This window comes from Bombus vancouverensis, chromosome 2 (assembly GCF_051014615.1).
Source record: "Bombus vancouverensis nearcticus chromosome 2, iyBomVanc1_principal, whole genome shotgun sequence".
NCBI classification, from domain to species: domain Eukaryota; kingdom Metazoa; phylum Arthropoda; class Insecta; order Hymenoptera; family Apidae; genus Bombus; species Bombus vancouverensis.
The window spans coordinates 9,837,352-9,850,734 of NC_134912.1; the positions used below are offsets into that span (position 1 = coordinate 9,837,352).

Genomic DNA, 13,383 nt, shown 5'->3' on the forward strand with positions numbered 1-13,383 from the left:
TTTAACATGCGTGTCACAGCCTTGAAAATATCGAATAGAATCTAACAAACTGGGATCAGCTCGTATAGGAAGCCTACATGCATTCGTGGCTTGTATTTTATTAACACGCACGAATGCTATCCCTCCTCTGCGTTGTCAGGTTACCCTAAGAAAATTGGACCCTAAAGTGAATTTCGTCAAAATCTTGATACAACGTTCGCTTTATACGAATAAATAATTTGCGCCTTCGTAATAAGAGTGTCGTTTCAGAAGAAGGGAAACAAAATTTTCTCCGATAAGTAGTGCATTCGTAATTTGTATTTTATTAACACGAATTAGCGGTAGCCTCTGTCGGGCTAACTGAAGAAGATTCTACCGAAAAGTGAATTTCGTCAAAATCTTGATACAGATTAACTACCTACGAATAATTAAATGGAGGATTTACACCAAAATTATTATTTCAGAAGAACAAACGATTGAAATTGAAGGAACGAGACATAAGGAAAGAAATTTTCTAATAGCGCGAGCTACAAGCACAATTCCTACGATGTTTCCATAAAGGCAGGATAACAATATAATATTTCAACAGATTTACAAATACAAACACCCAGACATATCGTCTCACTTTTCTCTCTGAATGCACAATTTCTCTCAGAAAGGGACGCATTCCTGCATCGATATCGAGCGGACGAATCGAGGTGGCATGTTTCCCCGCGAAGAAATCGCCTCTTTGAAGAGTCGTCGCGCGTGCTCGCCCCGGTATCTCTAAATCCAAGGAACCCTTCGCGTTAGTCACGATTAACGCATGAACACCCTCAGACACGCGTGTCACACGACACCGGAGAACGGACGGTGGACGAGCGACGACGAAGAAGACACGAGAGAAAGGCGTAACCCCATCCGGGCGGAGGGTCGTCTCGCAGAGACTGCTGTTTACACTTAACTTTATTGCTTTCCGGGCAAATGCGTGCGGCTGAGTCAGCTTGGAATTAAAACCCCTTTCGTGAGGCGCGGCTATCAGTTGTCTCTGATCAGCTCGGATGCGGATGAGGAAAGGAAGAAGTTCAGCAGGAGTGAGTACGCGCGAGAAAGGGATGGCAAGAGCCGTAGAAGCTTCCGCAGCTGGGAAGCAGCCCCTCCGTGACCGTATTGGACACTAAGAACTCACCAGTTGTTTAAGGATCGTGGTTTGACATCGGTGGCCCTTCGAACATGCGCGGACGGAATAATATTCCTTTCTCCGCGGACGGTGGCGAGGATAACGATAAGAATCTCGTCCGGCGGAGTGGCATTCTCACTCTTTCGATCGATAGACACGCTCGAGCTACGTCCGACATCGGGCCAATGTAATAACGAATGTATACTGCTGGCCAGCAGAGGCGAGTTGGACCTTTTGCGGCCGTAACATTGCTGCAGAAAGCTCGGTCTGGTCGCGACACGGTCGAACCACGAAACTCGTGGAATTGTTAGAATCCAGACGTACGACTCGACTGGGAGGGAATGCACGGTGACGGTAAACTGCGTTTTATATGGCCAATTCGCAGGCCATTACGACCGCTTTGCTGAAATTTCTGTTTGATGCGACGAAAATTCGTTAAGTTGGAAGGGGACCCTCATCAACCGCGAATTTAACGTCGTTAAACACGGAAAGATGCGCTTTCCGCTTCACGGTAGCGAACGCAACGAAATACGTACATGGGAATGATTAAATTCCCGAAAAGGGAATTCTGTTGGATAACCTCCTTGGACGTGAAAAATTGTCTGACGTTCTGTATATAACGATATCGATAACGTATTTACTGAATTACGAAGTTACTAAAATTAATACAATTATCGAGAATGGTAAAGATAAGAATATTATTCGAGAAGACAATGTAACAGTTTATCGCCAAGAGGACAGATATAACATAGCCAGTTAAAGGTGTTGAATGCATACTACAATATTCCATTCGAAAACAGGAAGTTTCGGTGATAATCTACAGGTTTATGTAGACGAGATTGCCCGTTTCGTCACGTCGGCGATGCGAATGTGCAAGGCGGTCCTTCCATTATTGATAGCTGGTAGATGATAACGCGTGTCTACGCTAGAATGTTATAACTGGGGTTGATAACCACAGATACAGTTTATGAATTCCTCGGAACGATCGCTAGTTCTATTATATGTTGCACGTGATATAACAGCTACACATCTTTGATGTTTTCCCTTTATTTAATTTCGAGTTTTCACTGAATAAGGAATTTACACGGTGCGTGTTTCTGTGTCGAAAAGTTAAACAGCTTATATAACGATATTCATAGTTTTAGTCGCTCGAATTGCTAACAAAGTGGAATGCGCGTGAAATAAGTTAATAGCAATCGTAACTTCAATTGCTCGTAAATTATCGAGCACTTTACGCGTGACGTTGACACAATTTCGAATAAAAAGCGGGAATTGTTACATTCTACGGTTACGTTCCATTGTAACTTTTATAGTGTATGCAGCCGCTCTTTGTACGATCATTCAGCAGGTCTAACTTTCTTTACCGGAAAAAAGTAATGTCATGCTCTATTGTATCTTTTGTACTTGAATTGTAAATTCTCCACAGAATAAAAATATGCATTTTCCTCTCATTGTTGCTCTCCATCTTCGTTCTGCCTTTTTACGCCCAACCCTTTATAATTCTTGCCGCTGCTTTTTGTATCTCAGTCACAGTTCTTTGCCTTTACTCTTGTTTCTCCCTTTAACTTTCTTCGTTATTTCTTTCCACCATAACTAAGTCCCTCGTGGCTGCAGCTTTTATTCGTTGGTTTTATTCGTTAAGTTTTTTACTCGGCTGACATCGATTGTATATTCATTGTTACACAACAAGAGTACATTTACTTCCTCTTTGTACAAATTATTATATACGTATTTATTATATTTGCTCTTATTCGTACGAACAGAGATAGTGGTTATATTTTTATCGTTTTATGAATTGCTGTGTACGGGTTCCATGCTTTCATCAAAATATTCGAGATGAATTAATATACGGAAGATTATCTGCACGTGTTTAAATTGCTGTTGAATGCACTTTTATAAAAACTAGAAAGAAGAGAGCACACACCGATATTCTACCATCGTCCGAAATTAATTCTCGTGCAAAAAGAGAGATTAAATACGTTGGACAATTTAGTGAAAAATAAATTACAGTTATTGGCCACTAATACGCTAATCCGGTATCCCAGCAAATGGTACACATGAAACGATGGCGGGCTTTATTTTTAACGCGACCAGAGGCAGTCTCTTCTCGTCCCTTCGTGATATATGTTCTTAATAAATATCGCTTTCCATAAATGCGGAAAATATGTTCCTAAGACCGTTTAACCGCGGCGTAGCCACGCGTAAATTCGCGTGAAAATCCTCGTCCGGCCTCTCTTCTCTTGTTTCCTTTTTAAAGAAAATCGGCAGGATCGAATGTGCGAACCAGCGTGTAATAATGAAGAAATAAATTAATACAAGTGTGCCGCGCAACAACTAGGCGGCCATATAGGAAGAGCGGAAGTGAAACGAAGGGCAGAAACGAGGAGAGAAAGGCTGTACAAAAAAATAGAAGAAATGGAGGGGAAAAAGAGAAACAAAGAAGAGAAAGCACGCGAAATAGGATATGCAGAATAGCTGAAGCCGGAAAATCGCGCGTGTGCTTTTCCACAAGCCCGTGAAGAGAGGCGAAGAATCTCATTTAGGCTTTTTACTGGCGTTCGGTTAAATAGCGCACTCGTTCGAGGCAGTTCAATCGAACGAAATCGGGCATTTCACCGGGAACTTTCAGCGGCGGCCACCACGTGAAAAATACTTCCTCCTGCGAGCATTCTCTCTTTTCGATGCCCTCGAAAACGATTGCTTTCATGGGCCGATTTCATCGTAAAACGAAGGGTGAGCATCGATCGATCAGGGAACGTAATTTTCCGCGACCGCGGTATCTAAATTGAAATCGTTATCAAAATTACTATTCGTTTGGAATTTGATTTAGTCTCATCGGTCTATCGTCACAATTATGACAGTTTCGAGGACTTGCTGCGTGGTTTAATTAATAACGATTTGGAAAAATAGTGATAAATTGAAAACTCATATTTATAAATAATAAATACCGAAGGAAACTTCAAAATTTTTGTGACGTAAGATACGTTGCCGCGAAAAATATAACAAGTAGTATACCTTAACAATTTCAGGACCGGTGTCTTTGAACAAAACTCTCCCGAATGATTGAAAACATTTTTGCATTTATAATAAGAAACAAGCGAAATTCGTCAGTGTAGGAATAAAAAGAAACACGTTTTAGATAATTTGTATTTAAAAATAGATAGAGGTCATGGTATGTGACTCTGACGTCAAATGATCATATAACATACCCATTTATATGATTGTTTTAGTTAAAATTTCAAAAAGATAAAGACGCAAAAGGTAATGATAATTATTTTAAGAATGAGAAGATTATACAACCCGTATATAGTAATATTTATGCCTACTGGGGCATTTTTCAAGATTAACTGAAAATACTGACTTGTCGTCGTTTATGGCGGCGAGATACAGCATGTATGCTATGCAATCGGTCTTGAATGCGTTAAAATTACAAAATGTAACTAAAATTTGTGTGACTAAGAATGTGCAGATTTCTAATGTAATATACGATGTACATTGTTAAGGAATGAGATACAGTGCAACGCTATTTTAAAATTAACCGAAATGTATTTTATATTAAGAATTGAATTATAAGCGTTAGTTGATTCTATATCGAAGGTACAAAAAGATATGATAATTCAAATATTTTGAATATTCTTGCGTTAGTTGATTCTATATTGCAAGTGCAAAAAGATATGAGGGTTCAAATATTTTGAATATTCTTGCGTTAGTTGATTCTATATTGCAAGTACAAAAAGATATGAGAATTCAAATATTTGGAATATTCTTGCGTCACTTCAGTTTGAAATTTTTTGCTGCAAGACTGCCATGTTTCGAAACTTCGTTTCGTGAATAATATTTCTTCTTGGTAAATATTACGCGCATATATTTTCTGGAAAAACCGGGTTTGTTAGCACAGCTAGCGAGGATACTTGAGATAGCCTCACCTATAGCGAAGCATACATAAAGAATTACTTGATTCTCACGGCGAGCGACTTTTTTCCTCGCTCTTTTTTTTTTATTCCTATCTGACGTCGTTTCACGGAGGCTAGGAACTGCTACTTTTAAAACGACCAGCAAACAAGGTTAGCAGCGTGGTAAACAAAACGAAAAATCTTAAAGTGCTTTTAGTGCCTGACAAGCACAGAAATCATACAGATTACGTTTCAGGAAAAGGAAATGGCGAATCATGTAGACGCGTAGCACGAGGAATAATTTTTTTTTCTTTTAACAAGAACACAAATTACGTGCAATTAAATAATTGGACGCATTCGATTGCAATACTTGTAAGGCTTAATTCTTTACTTTTTCATGTAAAACTAATCGATATCTATGTAATTATACTATATCAAGCGCGTAGTTTCCCGAGGACGCATACTAAATACAGAATATCGGTTACACAATTAGAATAGAGAATTATGTAATATGCGATGTAATTGATTAATGAACATTGCGTAATAAGGTTCCTGAAATATGGTTAAACTATCGTAAGAACTGGCAACAATTTCTAAATTGATTGATGGCGAACTTACTCAACATCGTGATTAATGACGAAGTAAATTTAATTAAGAAACACTGTAACAGTGTAATATTCCTAATGTAAATGGCAACGATCTAAAAATCGCACACTCATAAATCAAATCAAAGGGTAACCTTTTATCATATAAAATTATAAAATTTAACTATAATATCTTGAATAAAGTTCAACGATCGAAAAGAATATTAATATTAATATAAAACTTGAAGTTAAAGAAGTCTAATTCGATACGAAGAAGATGTGTCTGCAGCAGAAGATCAATACATCTCTCAATAACGTTTCAATTCTTCTTCACAAGCAAAGGAACGATATTTCTTTGGTGCTGTGTGCGCGCAAACGGAGCATCTTCAGTCGATTGGGAAATACTAAGTAACAGTAATACTACCAACTCATAAAGGAAGGCCTTTTGTATGCAAATACACGTGAAATACATACTACAACCGGTAACAAGGGATGCGTAATGCGCCGCTGTATTTCTCTTGCTCGTATCCTTTCTTCCTTGTTCACTTTCCACCACCCCTCTCGATCTCGCCATCCAGCGCGGCCCGATTCAATTTACCTCGCGATAAAATCGTCCGTTTTTCTAAACGTCCGATTCGTCGGAGCTTTCGTAAGGGACCTCGAACTTCCAGCCGTTCGAGATCTTCGCGGAAAAAGGGGCTCAGCCTTTCGCTATTGGGACGTCAAGTACTCTCGAAAATCCTCCAAGCGGTCTATTTTGTTGGATTTAATAACTGAGCTTTTTTTTTTTTAGATAATGAAAAAGATAATTGGCTTGATCGAAGTGACCATGGGTTTACGAGCGACAAGAGGAATTTTCAGATAAATAAAAGATATTTCGCGATAAATGAAATAAATGGATAAAAATGGAATTTTTTAAGCAACTCTGTAAGATCAGACCCGATAAAGCTAAAATGCTAATCCAAACACCTCATTTTACTTCTTATTAGCTTTTGTTCTATTAATCTTTGTCTAACAATCGCTTTTTATGAAGCACGTAAACGGATAGAAAATGAATTTTTGTAAAAATTTTATCGGGTCGGTCTAGAAAAAGCTGAAACGTCAACCTGCAGATTTTTTAATTTTCTATTAATCTTTGTTCGCGTTTCCATAATAACTATTTTCTGTTAAAGTACACGCAAAGAACTAGCACGCAAAATGCATAGAAAATGCAAGTAATAAAATGTCAGTAACGAAATGCACAACAGTTCCGATAATACTTTTAATCTGTTTAAGACATTTGCTAAGGTTTGTTTCAAACACGCACGACCGATAGAATTCGTATAATTTATGAAAATAATACGAAATTAAATGTTACCAATACGCGACACGGAACAGCATGCACGTTCGTTGTGATGGAAAGCGGCGCCGTAAATCCATAGAGTCGCTAAAAACTGTGTCAGCAAACAGCGCAGAAAAATTGTATACAGAACGAGGAAAGATGTTTCGACAAACATAGCTTGCAAACCGCCCCTTTCAGAGGCACAACCCTTTTTAATCTGAATAAAAACGCCGTGTTGTTCGACCTACAAACCAATAGTTATACCACCGAGACGAAACACGCCAGAGTAACAGTTGCGCGAAATTGAACGGGTTCCTGAAAGATACTGCAACTGCGGAAATGTTAAAAAATATCTGACAGTGTTTAATTAAAAAATATTCCAAAAAACATTGCTGCAAAATAACTCGCGAATTTTTCTAGTTTCACACCATTGATTGGAAACGAAAATTACAAACTGATTTTCTTCGAGGTTCTGCTCATAAAAATATAAATTCGATCAAACAAAATACTCGATCTAATCATTTAAGCTAACGTTCGGCTTTGATATCGAACTTCGAAAAGAAAAAGACTACAGGATTTTATTCGATGGACCAAGAGTCCTGTTATCGAGTTTACATAAATGATTGATATGGTTCGATAGGTTAGAAGTGTGCTCGCTTGTTCTACATTTTGTCCGTGTATCGATCATCGTCCAACTACCATGGGAAATAGAAACGTTCCACCGTCTCTATCCTACAAATGTAAATCTAATAGAAACAAATAAATACGAAGTTGCACGGAAACTACGGATCGTTCGTGATTTTGAAATCGTTTCGTTAAAATGTTTCACCGCATGGATGGAGAATTCGATATCTTTCAAAGAGGAAAATTATTTCCATAGGTAGAGAAAAGATTAAAATCAATCGAAGGTACATCAATGGGAAAATGTAAAAACTAAACGATGCAGGTAATAGTAATAGCAATGACGCGATAATATAACGCGATCAATAATGCATCAACTATTTTGCAAGAAGAAACGGAAATGAAATTTCATGGAACCAAGAGAACGAGGTGAAAGTTAGAAACACCGGTCGATGTTCGCTCTTTCGAGCACATCCTGCTGCCAGTTTTCGTTCCAGCTGTTCGACTCTCCAGTATATCTCAGATCCAGATGCTTTTCGAAATTTCTCTATAAAATTCGAACGCGTGGACTAATTCGAATTCGCTTCGATAACTTCATCCTCGTATTGTTCCTACTAAACCAACATTCATTAACATGCTATTGACGCATATGTTGTATCGATTCGACACGCATAACCTGTTATCGGTGTATGTGCTGCATCAATTCAATTATTTAAGTAACGCTACTGATTATTGACGCAACTCTCGCTTTTACGTTCCGTGCGTTCAAACAAAACAACCTAGACAAAACAATGAAAACATATGAGAAATAAATATTATTATTCGAAATAAAACAGTTACTGATTAAAGGAACTAAAAGTAGTTAACCGTATTTTAATAACGACAAACGTTTTAAACAGAAGTAAAATCGATATATCGGCAACGTATGCTTCACAAAACCATCCACGCAGAAAATAAAGAAATGTAAATTAAAACGATAAAAGAGAACCCTATTCTATTCCATGATTTATAGTCGATGGACTGTCGCATCAGAGAAATTCGTTCGAGATCCACTTGTCCCCAGAGTTCCGGTGAGCATCGAGGAGGTGGTATCAATTAAAATTGGTTACGGTACGTTCGAGAGATTCAGCCTGCGTGGCCTGTCATCGAGAAGGGGCCATCGATCCGGCAGATCGGTCGTAAAATAAAGATTTGGCCAAGAGGGTGGCTCCCGTGGTCTTTTTCGGAGGGGTTACTTTGCCCCAACGGTAACCCTGCGGCGTGTGTATCCACGCTGGTGCACACATACCGGTTTCGATACCATAGGGGCGGATCGGCCGTACTCGGCCTGAATACTGATTCTCCACGGACGCATATTTTACCGGCGCGGATAAAAGATATTTGCATTTTGATGGACCGTACCGAGTGCATTTGACGTTTCATATGCATTCCGTCCAGTGTTCGTGTGCGCAACACACTCGCGTTTGTGCGATAATGTGTGAAAAAAATCACTCTTGGCCTGCTTCGTTCTTACCAACGTCACGAGGTATTTGTATTTATTTCGCGTCTTTATGCGCCGATCTCTAGGACCCTTTGAATATCTACACGTGTTATGTTCGTCCTGAGACTGGCTTCTGAGAGAAACTATCGCTTAGGTGAACTAGTTGAGATTCTTCTGTGGCCTCTATGCTCTATCACTCGTGCAATTGAAACGAAACAAATGAAAATTACGAATTCGCTGGAGGATCGAAGGAATTTTTTAAATGCAGGCTACTTGGAATAAACAGACAAGGCGAACTCAGGCAAAGATAGACACGCCGCAGAGCAAAAGTTCAACGTCGATGTACCACTGTGTGGAGTCAGACTTGCCGCGCAACAGAGAGGTGGGAGCTTTGTTTAACGAAGTTGTAAAGCGTTTCCAGACGGAAAAGAGAGCGTCTGGAAAATACGAACAAGTTTGATTTAATATAATTAACGGGCTTCCGCGGAGTGTCTAACGAACAAACTTTCTACGTCTTAAGGCTCTTTCCAGCTCCCAGTCCGATGGAATTGCAAGAAATATCGAATTAACGAAATTAGGGAAAATCAAAGGTAATTCAGTCTGTAGAACAGACTTGTTGTATCGGTTTACAATATTTTTTGATTTCAATCGTACACGTTACGTCGATTGCATTCGTTTCGTGCGTACTTTGTTGATCGTCAACTTTTGCCGTAAATAAACACACCGGTCTATGTACTACAAATGCAAAGCGTGATGAATGTTTGCTATGAGTGTCGGAATACGAATGTTGCCTAGAAATTATTCATGGTCGCCGATATTAAAAGCTCGCCAGCGAGCGAGCCGGGAATCAATTGCCAAAAACGTCGATATTGGCTCGGCTTGAAACAAGAATATATGCCCGACTGTGGTCACAATGGGTCAAAGATGTGGGAAATTGAAAAATCATTCGTCGATAAACGTAATGAAAACGCGAAAGATCGTCGCACTAGTACGAATGGAAATGTATGAACTTTCTTCGTTTTACATGGAAATCATTTTCTTTTCGATTATTATTATATATTTTATTATATACATATATTATTATATATGATTATTATCTATAAGATTATATATGGTGATTATATATATCAGAGATTGGTTTAAATTTTTTCAATAATTTTTATTAATATATTATTAAAAATTATATTAAAAATATATTAAAAATTATATAATTTTAGTTAACGAAGGGTAGCGACTTTTCGTTCAAGAGATTCATTATTCGACCTGCTGATGAAACTTAAAACCTTACTCACCGTTATAGTTGCACTTTTCGTTACTCGCGTCGACGTCTTATCTCGCGGACAAGTTTTCAGAACGAAGTCTCGCTTCTTTGCAGTGGCTTCCCAGGATTTTACAGTCTCTTCAGACGACCCGTTTCTTCACTTCATGTCACGGTAATTGCTGTCACAGAACACTGTTACACGAACGAAGTTGCATCTTCCTGACTTCCGACCGGCGAGCTTCGTCTGGAGTTATCATTTCTGCAAAAAAGATAAACGTCTTCTGAAGATCAAATATATCGTAAGATATTATAAGATATTGCATTAGAAGATATTATAAGGAACCAAGGAAATTTAAGAAACAAGTGCTGTCGTAAACGAACTTCAGATTCAATGGAACGATGAAATTGATCGTCGAGTGAGTTAATATCTAAATCTTAAAATTCTCAATTTCTTGTCTTTCAGTTATTTAGAATATTTGATATCTAGAAGTTGATATTGAAGACATTGCTCAGAAGAATATTTAACTTTTAGAGGGATAAAGATAATTAATCGTTTCATCGATATTCTCTAGGGAATTTTTAAAAAATTCGAGGTAGATCTTGCGCGATTAAAGGATGGATAGGAGTACAGGATCAAAACTTCTGTACCTCTCAGCTGCAAGGTTCAGATACTTCCAAAGTTCAAGAACTCCGAGATTTTGACTTCCAAATTTCAAAACGCGTTTAAATCTAACAACAAATTCCAAACTTTCTAGATTCTCTCATAAAGATATACTTAGCGTAGCAATTAAACGTAGAAACAAGAACACAAAAACAAACTTTTCTAGTAACTTCGGATTCCAGCAAGACTATTCCCCTTCATTTTCTAACTTCTCACTATCAATTAGAAGTAAGTTAACAAAAATGCAACGATGCAATGATTAAATTATACTACGTTCTGAAGATGCAAATACTTCTAGTTCTGGGTTAAACTGAAGTATCATGATTTTACTAAACTATTGTTAGAATTTAATCTTGGAATTAGGATTAATATTCTGTGGAAGACACAATGTTTATGTTGAAATAATATAATGTGATATTTATTAAACAATTATTTCGAGAGTTATAAATGTGCGTTCTGGAATGTAGACAGTTGGCTAGTTATTCACAGACTAACTGCCTTAGTGACCTGTGGCGCTTGTAAAGATTTTGAACCCCCACTCTCTATAATGAGTGTGACCTGAGTAGATGCCTGTGTAACGTCACGTGCCACGGAACTTTCTAGCAGCTTCTCGATACAAAGCGCTACGCTGTCAAGGCGCGACACCGACGTGCCCAATGTTCCATCCATATCCTTACGTTTCTTCCGCCGAGTTCTCGGAAGAGCATGCACGCGCCAGCCGCCGCGGTACATCTAACGAACGCACGCCAGTGGGGATGGCGCTGGGCAACGAATGGAAGAATTTGTACGATCAAACACTCTATCCGCATGCGACTGATATCGTTGTATTCCAACAACTATAATATATGAATTCTATGTTTTATGTAATTTAGTTGCCACACAGCGGTAAAAAAACGTTTTTATTCGACTTTACTATCTTTATAGAATAGAATATTCCACAATTGTGACAACAATAATCGACCATCTGCTGGACGAAAGTTAAAACTTATATTTAAAACTAGAAAGTGTTCCGTGACTTATTTACACATGTGTAGGAACACTCTCCGCCATTTATGAGCGAGTAACTGGGAGAAAGTTGCGCCACAAAACAGGAAAATTACTCCTTCGACACGTTGTGAGCAATCTCGATTGGAAAAAGGGGATGGTAGTAGCGACGACGGCAATGGAAGAACGGAGACACAACGAGGACGAATGAGGATCGAGCAAGTTCGAGTAAAAGTTGCGAACCCGAGGGAATGCTTGAGAAGCTTTATAACTTCGACAATCTTAAATCGACAGAACTACCATGTCCGGCGGTGGTGAAGAGTGTCGGAGAACGGGGAACGAATAAAACGCACGGAACGAGGTAGTGTAGAATGGAGAGGGCAAGCAGATAGTCGAGAGGGGTTGGGAATGAGGAAAGTAGGTAGATACGTGTATTACCGTCGGTGATAGTACGAGGGGCGACACGGCGACTACGCTTTGACACTGTCCATTGTCTTTTTTCATGAGTTCACGTGCCCTCCAGTGAACCAATTCCGTGCTTCGTAAGGGATCTCGTATCGTACGTGGCGGCGCACAGAAAGGAATAAAAGAGAATTATAGATCTCTTCGGTTAGCGTGTTTTATGATATTCTTGGTTACACAGGATATAGATGTTTGATTTAAACGGAACCGAGCACGGCATTTTCAGAGATTATAGGAAGAGTTATTTCCAACTGGACGATAATGTAACGAGAGTATATTGTTTTGGTTATTTTATAGATCCCTTAGGTAGGATTATTAATAATTTATGATAACACATACAACTCATAACAATGAATCATCATGAAAGAGTATAACCGAGAACCGAAGACGCCATACACAAAAATATTTGAAGCTGTCGGGTTATGCCCGGTGGGAAATTGTTAATTAGTGGGACGCAGACGAAAACAGAAATAATACGTACGATGAAATCTAATTACGTCACGGTCGAAACGTGTAATTTTATAACTTTCCGCGGGGAATGGACAAAGTACGACATAATTTCATGTAACGAATCTTCTCGATTAGATTAAACGTCCCGTGGAAATGATTAACTACCCTTTATATATGCTTAACATTCGTCGAAATCGTATTTTCTGCCGACAAAAATTCCTTTGTCGAAATAACAACGCGAACAAAGCTGGCGTTCTCGATTACGAAATCCGGTGAAATTCCCGCCCACCCTCCTTTTTTTTTCGTCGCCGAAAACAGTACGTGTTCTCTTTCGAGAAGCTCTTTGAAGCGAGCAATTTGGGAACCGCTGGCTAGCGCTGTCTCGACTTCTGCACAACGCCATTAAAACCGTACGTGCGAGCACACGCGTCCGTCTGAAACGCTCCAAAATAATGAATACTTAAACGCGCGAAGCGTGTGGTGCACGTGCGCGTGCGCTCGCGTGCTCGCCGAAGAACTAACTTTTTA

The 13,383-nt window shown here is 39.0% G+C and overlaps 1 long non-coding RNA gene across 1 annotated transcript in view; it reads right to left on the reverse strand.

Moving 5' to 3' along the window:
* Positions 1-13,383, reverse strand: part of LOC117163248 (uncharacterized) — a 231,630-nt gene that overhangs the window by 97,760 nt on the left and 120,487 nt on the right. The window contains exon 2 of the long non-coding RNA XR_013061845.1: positions 10,330-10,557. This is a non-coding gene — a long non-coding RNA (uncharacterized LOC117163248). The remainder of the gene's footprint in view (positions 1-10,329; positions 10,558-13,383) is intronic.